This window comes from Schistocerca gregaria, unplaced genomic scaffold, assembly GCF_023897955.1.
Source record: "Schistocerca gregaria isolate iqSchGreg1 unplaced genomic scaffold, iqSchGreg1.2 ptg000281l, whole genome shotgun sequence".
NCBI lineage: Eukaryota > Metazoa > Arthropoda > Insecta > Orthoptera > Acrididae > Schistocerca > Schistocerca gregaria.
This window is the reverse complement of record NW_026061774.1, coordinates 2,704,007-2,714,270: the sequence shown is the minus strand read 5'-3', so window position 1 is coordinate 2,714,270 and position 10,264 is coordinate 2,704,007.

Genomic DNA, 10,264 nt, shown 5'->3' with positions numbered 1-10,264 from the left:
AAAATCTGAGAAATACGTCCGTTTTCGTCATTTGTTATCGAATCGACTTAAAGCCAGATCGTCACATTGGCCGCTCTTCTCTCTGAAACGGTTGTACTTATCGTCTGCAAAGCTATGCCGCGTGCTGCGTTATGCGGAAACACTAAAGTCACCATAGTGGAACACAGATGAAGCTTCTAAGTTTTGTAATAGCCAGTAAGAAGTTTTACAATTTACGTTTTAGGTATCGATTATTGACTTTTTAGCTGGCTTTGGTGCCTTGGACATGAGCTAGGACCTTAAGATTCTGCATGAAACGAGGACCAGCAGCGGAGTTCCACGGTAGAATGTGAAAAGTGTTCATATGTAGGAAAAACCTGAGAAATCCGTTCGTTTTCGACATTTGTTATCGAATCGACTTAAAGCCAGATCGTCACATTGGCCGCTCTTCTCTCTGAAACGGTTGTACTTATCGTCTGCAAAGCTATGTCGCGTGCTGCGGTATGCGGCGACACTAAAAGCACCATAGTAGAACACAGATCAAGCTTCTAAATTGATGTAATAGCCAGTAAGAAGTAGTACAATTCAAGTTTTAGGTATCGATTATTGACTTTTTAGCTGGCTTTGGTGCCTTGGACATGAGCTAGGACCTTAAGATTCTGCATGAAAGGAGGATTAGCAGCCGAGTTGCACGGGAGAATGTGAAAAGTGTTCATATGTAGTAAAAACTTGAGAAATCCGTCCGTTTTGTCATTTGTTATGGAATCGACTTCAAGCCAGATCGTCACATTGCCGCTCTTCTCTCTGAAACGGTTGTACTTATCGTCTGCAAAGCTATGTCGCGTGTTGCGTTATGCGGAGTCACTAAAATCACCATAGTATAACACAGATGAAGTTTCTAAGTTGATGTAATAGCCAGTAAGAAGTAGTACAATTCAAGTTTTAGGTATCAATTATTGCCCTTTTGCTGGGTTTGATGCCTTGGACGTGAGCTAGAACCTTAAGATTCTGCATGAAAGGAGGACTAGCAGCTGAGTTGCACGGGAGAACGTGAAAAGTGTTCATATGTAGTAAAAACCTTAGAAATTCGTCCGTTTTCGTCAATTTGTTATCGAATCGACTTAAAGCCAGATCGTCACATTGGCCGCTCTTCTCTCTGAAACGGTTGTACTTATCGCCTGCAAAACTACGTCGCGTGCTGCGTTATGCGGAGACACTAAAATCAGCACAGTGGAACACAGATGAGGCTTCTAAGTTGATGTAATAGCCAGTAAGAAGTAGTACAATTCAAATTTTAGGTATCGATTATTGACTTTTTAGCTGGCTTTGATGCCTTGGACATGAGCTAGGATCTTAAGATTCAGTATGAAAGGAGGACTAGCAGCCGAGTTGCATGGGAGAATGTGAAAAGTGTTCAAATGTAGTAAAAACCTGAGGAATCCGTCCGTTTTCGTCATTTGTTATGGAATCAACTTAAAGCCAGATCGTCACATTGGCCGCTCTTCTCTCTGAAACGGTTGTACTTATCGTCTGCAGAGCTATGTCGCGTGCTGCGATACGCGGAGACACTAAAATCACCACAGTGGAACACAGATGAAGCTTCTAAGTTGATGTAATAGCCAGTAAGAAGTAGTACAATTCAAGTTTTAGGTATCGACTGTTGACTTTTTAGCTGGCTTTGATGCCTTGGACATGAGCTAGGACCTTAAGATTCAGTATGAAAGGAGGACTAGCAGCCGCGTTGCATGGGAGAATGTGAAAAGTGTTCATATGTAGTAAAAACCTGAGAAATTCGTCCGTTTTCGTCATTTGGTATGGAATCAACTTTAAGCCAGATCGTCATATTGGCCGCTCTTCTCTCTGAAACGGTTGTACAAATCGTCTGCAAACCTATGTCGCGTGCTGCGGTATGTGGAGACACTAGAAGCACCATAGTAGAACACAGATGAAGCTTCTAAGTTGATGTAATAGCCAGTAAGAAGTTGTACAATTCAAGTTTTAGGTATCGATTATTGACTTTTTAGCTGGCTCTGGTGCCTTGGACGTGAGCTAGAACCTTAAGATTCTGCATGAAAGGAGGACTAGCAGCCGAGTTGCACGGGAGAATGTGAAAAGTGTTCATATGTAGTAAAAACCTGAGAAATCCGGCCGTTTTCGTCATTTTTTATGGAATCGACTTAAAGCCAGATTGTCACATTGCCGCTCTTCTCTCTGAAACGGTTGTACTTATCGTCTGCAAAGTTATGTCGCGTGCTGCGTTATGCGGAGAAACTAAAAGCACCATAGTAGAACACAGATGAAGCTTCTACGTTGATGTAATAGCCAGTAAGAAGTAGAACAATTCAAGTTTTAGGTTCTGATTATTTACTTTTTAGCTGGCTTTGGTGCCTTGGACATGAGCTAGGACCATAAGATTCTGCATGAAAGGAGGACCAGCAGCGGAGTTCCACGGGAGAATGTGAAAAGTGTTCATATGTAGTAAAAACCTCAGAAATCCGTTCGTTTTCGTCATACTCAGGGTACCCTCCGCCACACACCGTCAGGTGGCTTGCGGAGTACGGATGTAGATGTAGATGTAGATGTAGATTTGTTATCGAATCGACTTAAAGCCAGATCGTCACATTGGCCGCTCTTCTCTCTGAAACGCTTGTACTTATCGTCTGCAAAGCTATGTCGCGTGCTGCGGTATGCGGAGACACTAAAAGCACCATAGTAGAACACAGATGAAGCTTCTAAGTTGATGTAATAGCCAGTAAGAAGTAGTACAATTCAAGTTTTAGGTATCGATTATTGTCATTTTAGCTGGCTTTGGTGCCTTAAACATAGGCTAGGACCTTAAGATTCTGCATGAAAGGAATATTAGCAGCCGAGTTGTACGGGAGAATGTGAAAAGTCTTCAAATGTAGTAAAAACCTGAGAAATCCGTCCGTTTTCGTCATTTGTTAAGGAATCGACTTTAAGCCAGATCGTCACATTGCCGCTCTTCTCTCTGAAACGGTTGTACTTATCGTCTGCAAAGCTATGTCGCGTGCTGCGTTATGCGGAGACACTAAAAGCACCATAGTAGAACACAGATGAAGCTTCTAAGTTGATGTAATAGCCAGTAAGAAGTAGTACAATTCAAGTTTTAGGTATCGATTATTGACATTTTAGCTGGCTTTGGTGCCTTAGACATGAGCTAGGACCTTAAGATTCTGCATGAAAGGATGACTAGCAGCCGAGTTGCACGAAAGAATGTGAAAGGTGGTTCATATGTAGCAAAAATCTGAGAAATACGTCCGTTTTCGTCATTTGTTATCGAATCGACTTAAAGCCAGATCGTCACATTGGCCGCTCTTCTCTCGGAAACGTTGGACTTATCGTCTGCAAAGCTATGTCGCGTGCTGCGGTATGCGGCGACACTAAAAGCACCATAGTAGAACACAGATCAAGCTTCTAAGTTGATGTAATAGCCAGTAAGAAGTAGTACAATTCAAGTTTTAGGTATCGATTATTGACATTTTAGCTGGCTTTGGTGCCTTGGACATGAGCTAGGACCTTAAGATTCTGCATGAAAGGAGGATTAGCAGCCGAGTTGCACGGGAGAATGTGAAAAGTGTTCATATGTAGTAAAAACCTGAGAAATCCGTCCGTTTTCGTCATTTGTTATGGAATCGACTTCAAGCCAGATCGTCACATTGCCGCTCTTCTCTCTGAAACGGTTGTACTTATCGTCTGCAAAGCTATGTCGCGTGTTGCGTTATGCGGAGTCACTAAAATCACCATAGTATAACACAGATGAAGCTTCTAAGTAGATGTAATAGCCAGTAAGAAGTAGTACAATTCAAGTTTTAGGTATCAATTATTGCCTTTTTGCTGGCTTTGATGCCTTGGACGTGAGCTAGAACCTTAAGATTCTGCATGAAAGGAGGACTAGCAGCCGAGTTGCACGGGAGAATGTGAAAAGTGTTCATATGTAGTAAAAACCTTAGAAATTCGTCCGTTTTCGTCAATTTGTTATCGATTCGACTTAAAGCCAGATCGTCACATTGGCCGCTCTTCTCTCTGAAACGGTTGTACTTATCGTCTGCAAAGCTATGCCGCGTGCTGCGTTATGCGGAGACACTAAAGTCACCATAGTGGAACACAGATGAAGCTTCTAAGTTTTGTAATAGCCAGTAAGAAGTTTTACAATTTACGTTTTAGGTATCGATTATTGACTTTTTAGCTGGCTTTGGTGCCTTGGACATGAGCTAGGACCTTAAGATTCTGCATGAAACGAGGACCAGCAGCGGAGTTCCACGGTAGAATGTGAAAAGTGTTCATATGTAGGAAAAACCTGAGAAATCCGTTCGTTTTCGACATTTGTTATCGAATCGACTTAAAGCCAGATCGTCACATTGGCCGCTCTTCTCTCTGAAACGGTTGTACTTATCGTCTGCAAAGCTATGTCGCGTGCTGCGGTATGCGGCGACACTAAAAGCACCATAGTAGAACACATATCAAGCTTCTAAATTGATGTAATAGCCAGTAAGAAGTAGTACAATTCAAGTTTTAGGTATCGATTATTGACTTTTTAGCTGGCTTTGATGCCTTGGACATGAGCTAGGATCTTAAGATTCAGTATGAAAGGAGGACTAGCAGCCGAGTTGCATGGGAGAATGTGAAAAGTGTTCAAATGTAGTAAAAACCTGAGGAATCCGTCCGTTTTCGTCATTTGTTATGGAATCAACTTAAAGCCAGATCGTCACATTGGCCGCTCTTCTCTCTGAAACGGTTGTACTTATCGTCTGCAAAGCTATGTCGCGTGCTGCGATACGCGGAGACACTAAAATCACCACAGTGGAACACAGATGAAGCTTCTAAGTTGATGTAATAGCCAGTAAGAAGTAGTACAATTCAAGTTTTAGGTATCGACTGTTGACTTTTTAGCTGGCTTTGATGCCTTGGACATGAGCTAGGACCTTAAGATTCAGTATGAAAGGAGGACTAGCAGCCGCGTTGCATGGGAGAATGTGAAAAGTGTTCATATGTAGTAAAAACCTGAGAAATTCGTCCGTTTTCGTCATTTGGTATGGAATCAACTTTAAGCCAGATCGTCATATTGGCCGCTCTTCTCTCTGAAACGGTTGTACAAATCGTCTGCAAACCTATGTCGCGTGCTGCGGTATGTGGAGACACTAGAAGCACCATAGTAGAACACAGATGAAGCTTCTAAGTTGATGTAATAGCCAGTAAGAAGTTGTACAATTCAAGTTTTAGGTATCGATTATTGACTTTTTAGCTGGCTCTGGTGCCTTGGACGTGAGCTAGAACCTTAAGATTCTGCATGAAAGGAGGACTAGCAGCCGAGTTGCACGGGAGAATGTGAAAAGTGTTCATATGTAGTAAAAACCTGAGAAATCCGTCCGTTTTCGTCATTTTTTATGGAATCGACTTAAAGCCAGATTGTCACATTGCCGCTCTTCTCTCTGAAACGGTTGTACTTATCGTCTGCAAAGTTATGTCGCGTGCTGCGTTATGCGGAGAAACTAAAAGCACCATAGTAGAACACAGATGAAGCTTCTACGTTGATGTATTAGCCAGTAAGAAGTAGAACAATTCAAGTTTTAGGTTCTGATTATTTACTTTTTAGCTGGCTTTGGTGCCTTGGACATTAGCTAGGACCATAAGATTCTGCATGAAAGGAGGACCAGCAGCGGAGTTCCACGGGAGAATGTGAAAAGTGTTCATATGTAGTAAAAACCTCAGAAATCCGTTCGTTTTCGTCATACTCAGGGTACCCTCCGCCACACACCGTCAGGTGGCTTGCGGAGTACGGATGTAGATGTAGATGTAGATGTAGATTTGTTATCGAATCGACTTAAAGCCAGATCGTCACATTGGCCGCTCTTCTCTCTGAAACGCTTGTACTTATCGTCTGCAAAGCTATGTCGCGTGCTGCGGTATGCGGAGACACTAAAAGCACCATAGTAGAACACAGATGAAGCTTCTAAGTTGATGTAATAGCCAGTAAGAAGTAGTACAATTCAAGTTTTAGGTATCGATTATTGTCATTTTAGCTGGCTTTGGTGCCTTAAACATAAGCTAGGACCTTAAGATTCTGCATGAAAGGAATATTAGCAGCCGAGTTGTACGGGAGAATGTGAAAAGTCTTCAAATGTAGTAAAAACCTGAGAAATCCGTCCGTTTTCGTCATTTGTTAAGGAATCGACTTTAAGCCAGATCGTCACATTGCCGCTCTTCTCTCTGAAACGGTTGTACTTATCGTCTGCAAAGCTATGTCGCGTGCTGCGTTATGCGGAGACACTAAAAGCACCATAGTAGAACACAGATGAAGCTTCTAAGTTGATGTAATAGCCAGTAAGAAGTAGTACAATTCAAGTTTTAGGTATCGATTATTGACATTTTAGCTGGCTTTGGTGCCTTAGACATGAGCTAGGACCTTAAGATTCTGCATGAAAGGATGACTAGCAGCCGAGTTGCACGAAAGAATGTGAAAGGTGGTTCATATGTAGCAAAAATCTGAGAAATACGTCCGTTTTCGTCATTTGTTATCGAATCGACTTAAAGCCAGATCGTCACATTGGCCGCTCTTCTCTCGGAAACGTTGGACTTATCGTCTGCAAAGCTATGTCGCGTGCTGCGGTATGCGGCGACACTAAAAGCACCATAGTAGAACACAGATCAAGCTTCTAAGTTGATGTAATAGCCAGTAAGAAGTAGTACAATTCAAGTTTTAGGTATCGATTATTGACATTTTAGCTGGCTTTGGTGCCTTGGACATGAGCTAGGACCTTAAGATTCTGCATGAAAGGAGGATTAGCAGCCGAGTTGCACGGGAGAATGTGAAAAGTGTTCATATGTAGTAAAAACCTAAGAAATCCGCTCGTTTTTGTCATTTGTTATCGAATCGACTTAAAGCCAAATCGTCACATTGGTCGCTCTTCTCTCTGAAACGGTTGTACTTATCGTCTGCAAAGCTATGTCGCGTGATGCGTTACGCGGAGACACTAAAATCACCACAGTGGAACACAGATGAAGCTTCTAAGTAGATGTAATAGCCAGTAAGAAGTAGTACAATTCAAGTTTTAGGTATCGACTATTGACTTTTTAGCTGGAATTGGTGCCTTGGACATGAGCTAGGACCTTAAGATTCTGCGTGAAAGGATGACTAGCAGCCAAGTTGCACGAAAGAATGTGAAAGGTGTTCATTTGTAGCAAAAATCTGAGAAATACGTCCGTTTTCGTCATTTGTTATCGAATCGACTTAAAGCCAGATCGTCACATTGGCCGCTCTTCTCTCTGAAACGGTTGTACTTATCGTCTGCAAAGCTATGCCGCGTGCTGCGTTATGCGGAGACACTAAAGTCACCATAGTGGAACACAGATGAAGCTTCTAAGTTATGTAATAGCCAGTAAGAAGTTGTACAATTTACGTTTTAGGTATCGATTATTGACTTTTTGGCTGGCTTTGTTGCCTTGGACATGAGCTAGGACCTTAAGATTCTGCATGAAACGAGGACCAGCAGCGGAGTTCCACGGTAGAATGTGAAGAGTGTTCATATGTAGGTAAAACCTGAGAAATCCGTTCGTTTTCGACATTTGTTATCGAATCGACTTGAAGCCAGATCGTCACATTGGCCGCTCTTCTCTCTGAAACGGTTGTACTTATCGTCTGCAAAGCTATGCCGCGTGCTGCGTTATGCGGAGACACTAAAGTCACCATAGTAGAACACAGATGAAGCTTCTAAGTAGATGTAATAGCCAGTAAGAAGTAGTACAATTCAAGTTTTAGGCATCGATTATTGACTTTTAGCTGGCTTTGGTGTCTTGGACATGAGCTACAACCTTAAGATTCTGCATCAAAGGAGGACTAGCAGCCGAGTTGCACGGGAGAATGTGAAAAGTGTTCATATGTAGTAAAAACCTGAGAAATCCGTCCGTTTTCGTCGTTTGTTATCGAATCGACTTAAAGCCTGATCGTCACATTGGGCGCTTTTATCTCTAAAACGGTTGTACTTATCGTCTGCAAACCTATGTCGCGTGCTGCGGTATGTGAAGACTCTAAAAGCACCATAGTAGAACACAGATCAAGCTTCTAAGTTGATGTAATAGCCAGTAAGAAGTAGTACAATTCAAGTTTTAGGTATCGATTATTGACTTTTTAGCTGGCTTTGGTGCCTTTTACATGAGCTAGGCCCTTAAGATTCTGCATGAAAGGAGGACTAGCAGCCGAATTGCACGGGAGATTGTGAAAAGTGTTCATATGTAGTAAAAACCTGAGAAATCCGTCCGTTTTCGTCATTTGTTATGGAATCGACTTAAAGCCAGAACGTCACATCGGCCGCTCTTCTCTCTGAAACGGTTGTACATATCGTCTGCAAAGCTATGTCGCGTGCTGCGGTATGCGGAGACACTAAAAGCACTATAGTAGAACACAGATGAAGCTTCTAAGTTGATGTAATAGCTAGTAAGAAGTAGTACAATTGAAATTTTAGATATCGATTATTGACTTTTTAGCTGTCTTTGATGCCTTGGACATGAGCTAGGACCTTAAGATTCTGCATCAACGGAGGACTAGCAGCCGAGTTGCACGGGAGAATGTGAAAAGTGTTCATATGTAGTAAAAACCTGTGAAATCCGTCCGTTTTCGTCATTTGTTATCGAATCGACTTAAAGCCAGATCGTCACATTGGCCGCTCTTCTCTCTGAAGCGGTTGTACTTATCGTCTGCAAAGCTATGTCGCGTGCTGCGGTATACGGAGACACTAAAAGCACCATAGTAGAACACAGATGAAGCTTCTAAGTTGATGTAATAGCCAGTAAGAAGTAGTACAACACAAGTTTTAGGTATCGATTATTGAATTTTTAGCTGGCTTTGTTGCCTTTTACATGAGCTAGCACCTTAAGATTCTGCATGAAAGGAGGACTAGCAGCCGAATTGCACGGGAGATTGTGAAAAGTGTTCATATGTAGTAAAAACCAGAGAAATCCGTCCGTATTCGTCATTTGTTATGGAATCGACTTAAAGACAGATCGTCACATTGGCCGCTCTTCTCTCTCAAACGGTTGTACTTATCGTCTGCAAAGCTATGTTGTGTGCTGCGGTATGTGGAGACACTAAAAGCATCATAGTAGAACACAGGTGAAGCTTCTAAGTTGATGTAATAAATAGTAAGAAGTAGTACAATTCAAGTTTTATGTATCGATTATTGAATTTTTAGCTGGCTTAGGTGCCTTAGACATGAGCTAGGACCTTAAGATTCTGCATGAAAATAGAACTAGCAGCCGAATTGCATGGGATAATGTGAAAAGTGTTCATATGTAGTAAAAACCTGAGAAATCCGTTCGTTATCGCCATATATTACCGAATCGACTTAAAGCCGGATCGTCACATTGGCCGCTCTTCTCTCTGAAACGGTTGTACTCATCGTCTGCAAAGCTATGTCGCGTGCTGCGGTATGTGGAGACACTAAAATCACCTTAGTAGGACACAGATGAAACTTCTAAGTTGATGTAATAGCCAGTAAGTAGTAGTACAATTCAGGTTTTAGGTATCGATTATTGACTTTTTAGCTGGCTTTGGTGCCTTGGACATGAGCTAGGACCCTAACAATCTGCATGAGAGGGAGACTAGCAGAAAAGTTGCACGGGAGAATGTGAAATGTGCTCATATGTAGTATTAACCTGAGAAATACGTCCGTTTTCGTTTTTTGTTATCGAGTCGACTAAAGGCCAGATCGTAACATTGTCCGCCCTTCTCTCTGAAACGGCTGTACTTATCGTCTGAAAGCTATGTCGCGTGCTGCGGTATGCGGAGACACTAAAAGCACCATAGTAGAACACAGATGAAGCTTCTAAGTTGATGTAATAACCAGTAAGAAGTAGTACAATTCAAGTGTTAGGTATCGATTATTGACGTTTTAGCTGGCTTTCGTGACTTGGACATGAGCTAGGACCTTAAGATTCTGCATGAAAGGAGGACTAGCAGCTGACTTGCCTGGGAGAATTTGAAAAGTGTTCATATGTAGTAAAAACCTGAGAAATCCGTCCGTTTTCGTCATTTGTTATCAAATCGACCTAAAGCCAGATCGTGAAATTGGCCGCTCTTCTCTCTGAAACGGTTGCACTTATCGTCTGCAAAGCTATGTCGCGTGCTGCAGTATGCGGAGACACTAAAAGCTGCATAGTAGAACACAGGTGAAGCTTCTAAGATGATGTAATAGCCAGTAAGAAGTAGTACAATTCAAGTTTTAGGTATCGATTATTCACGTTTTAGCTGGCTTTGGTGCCTTGGACATGA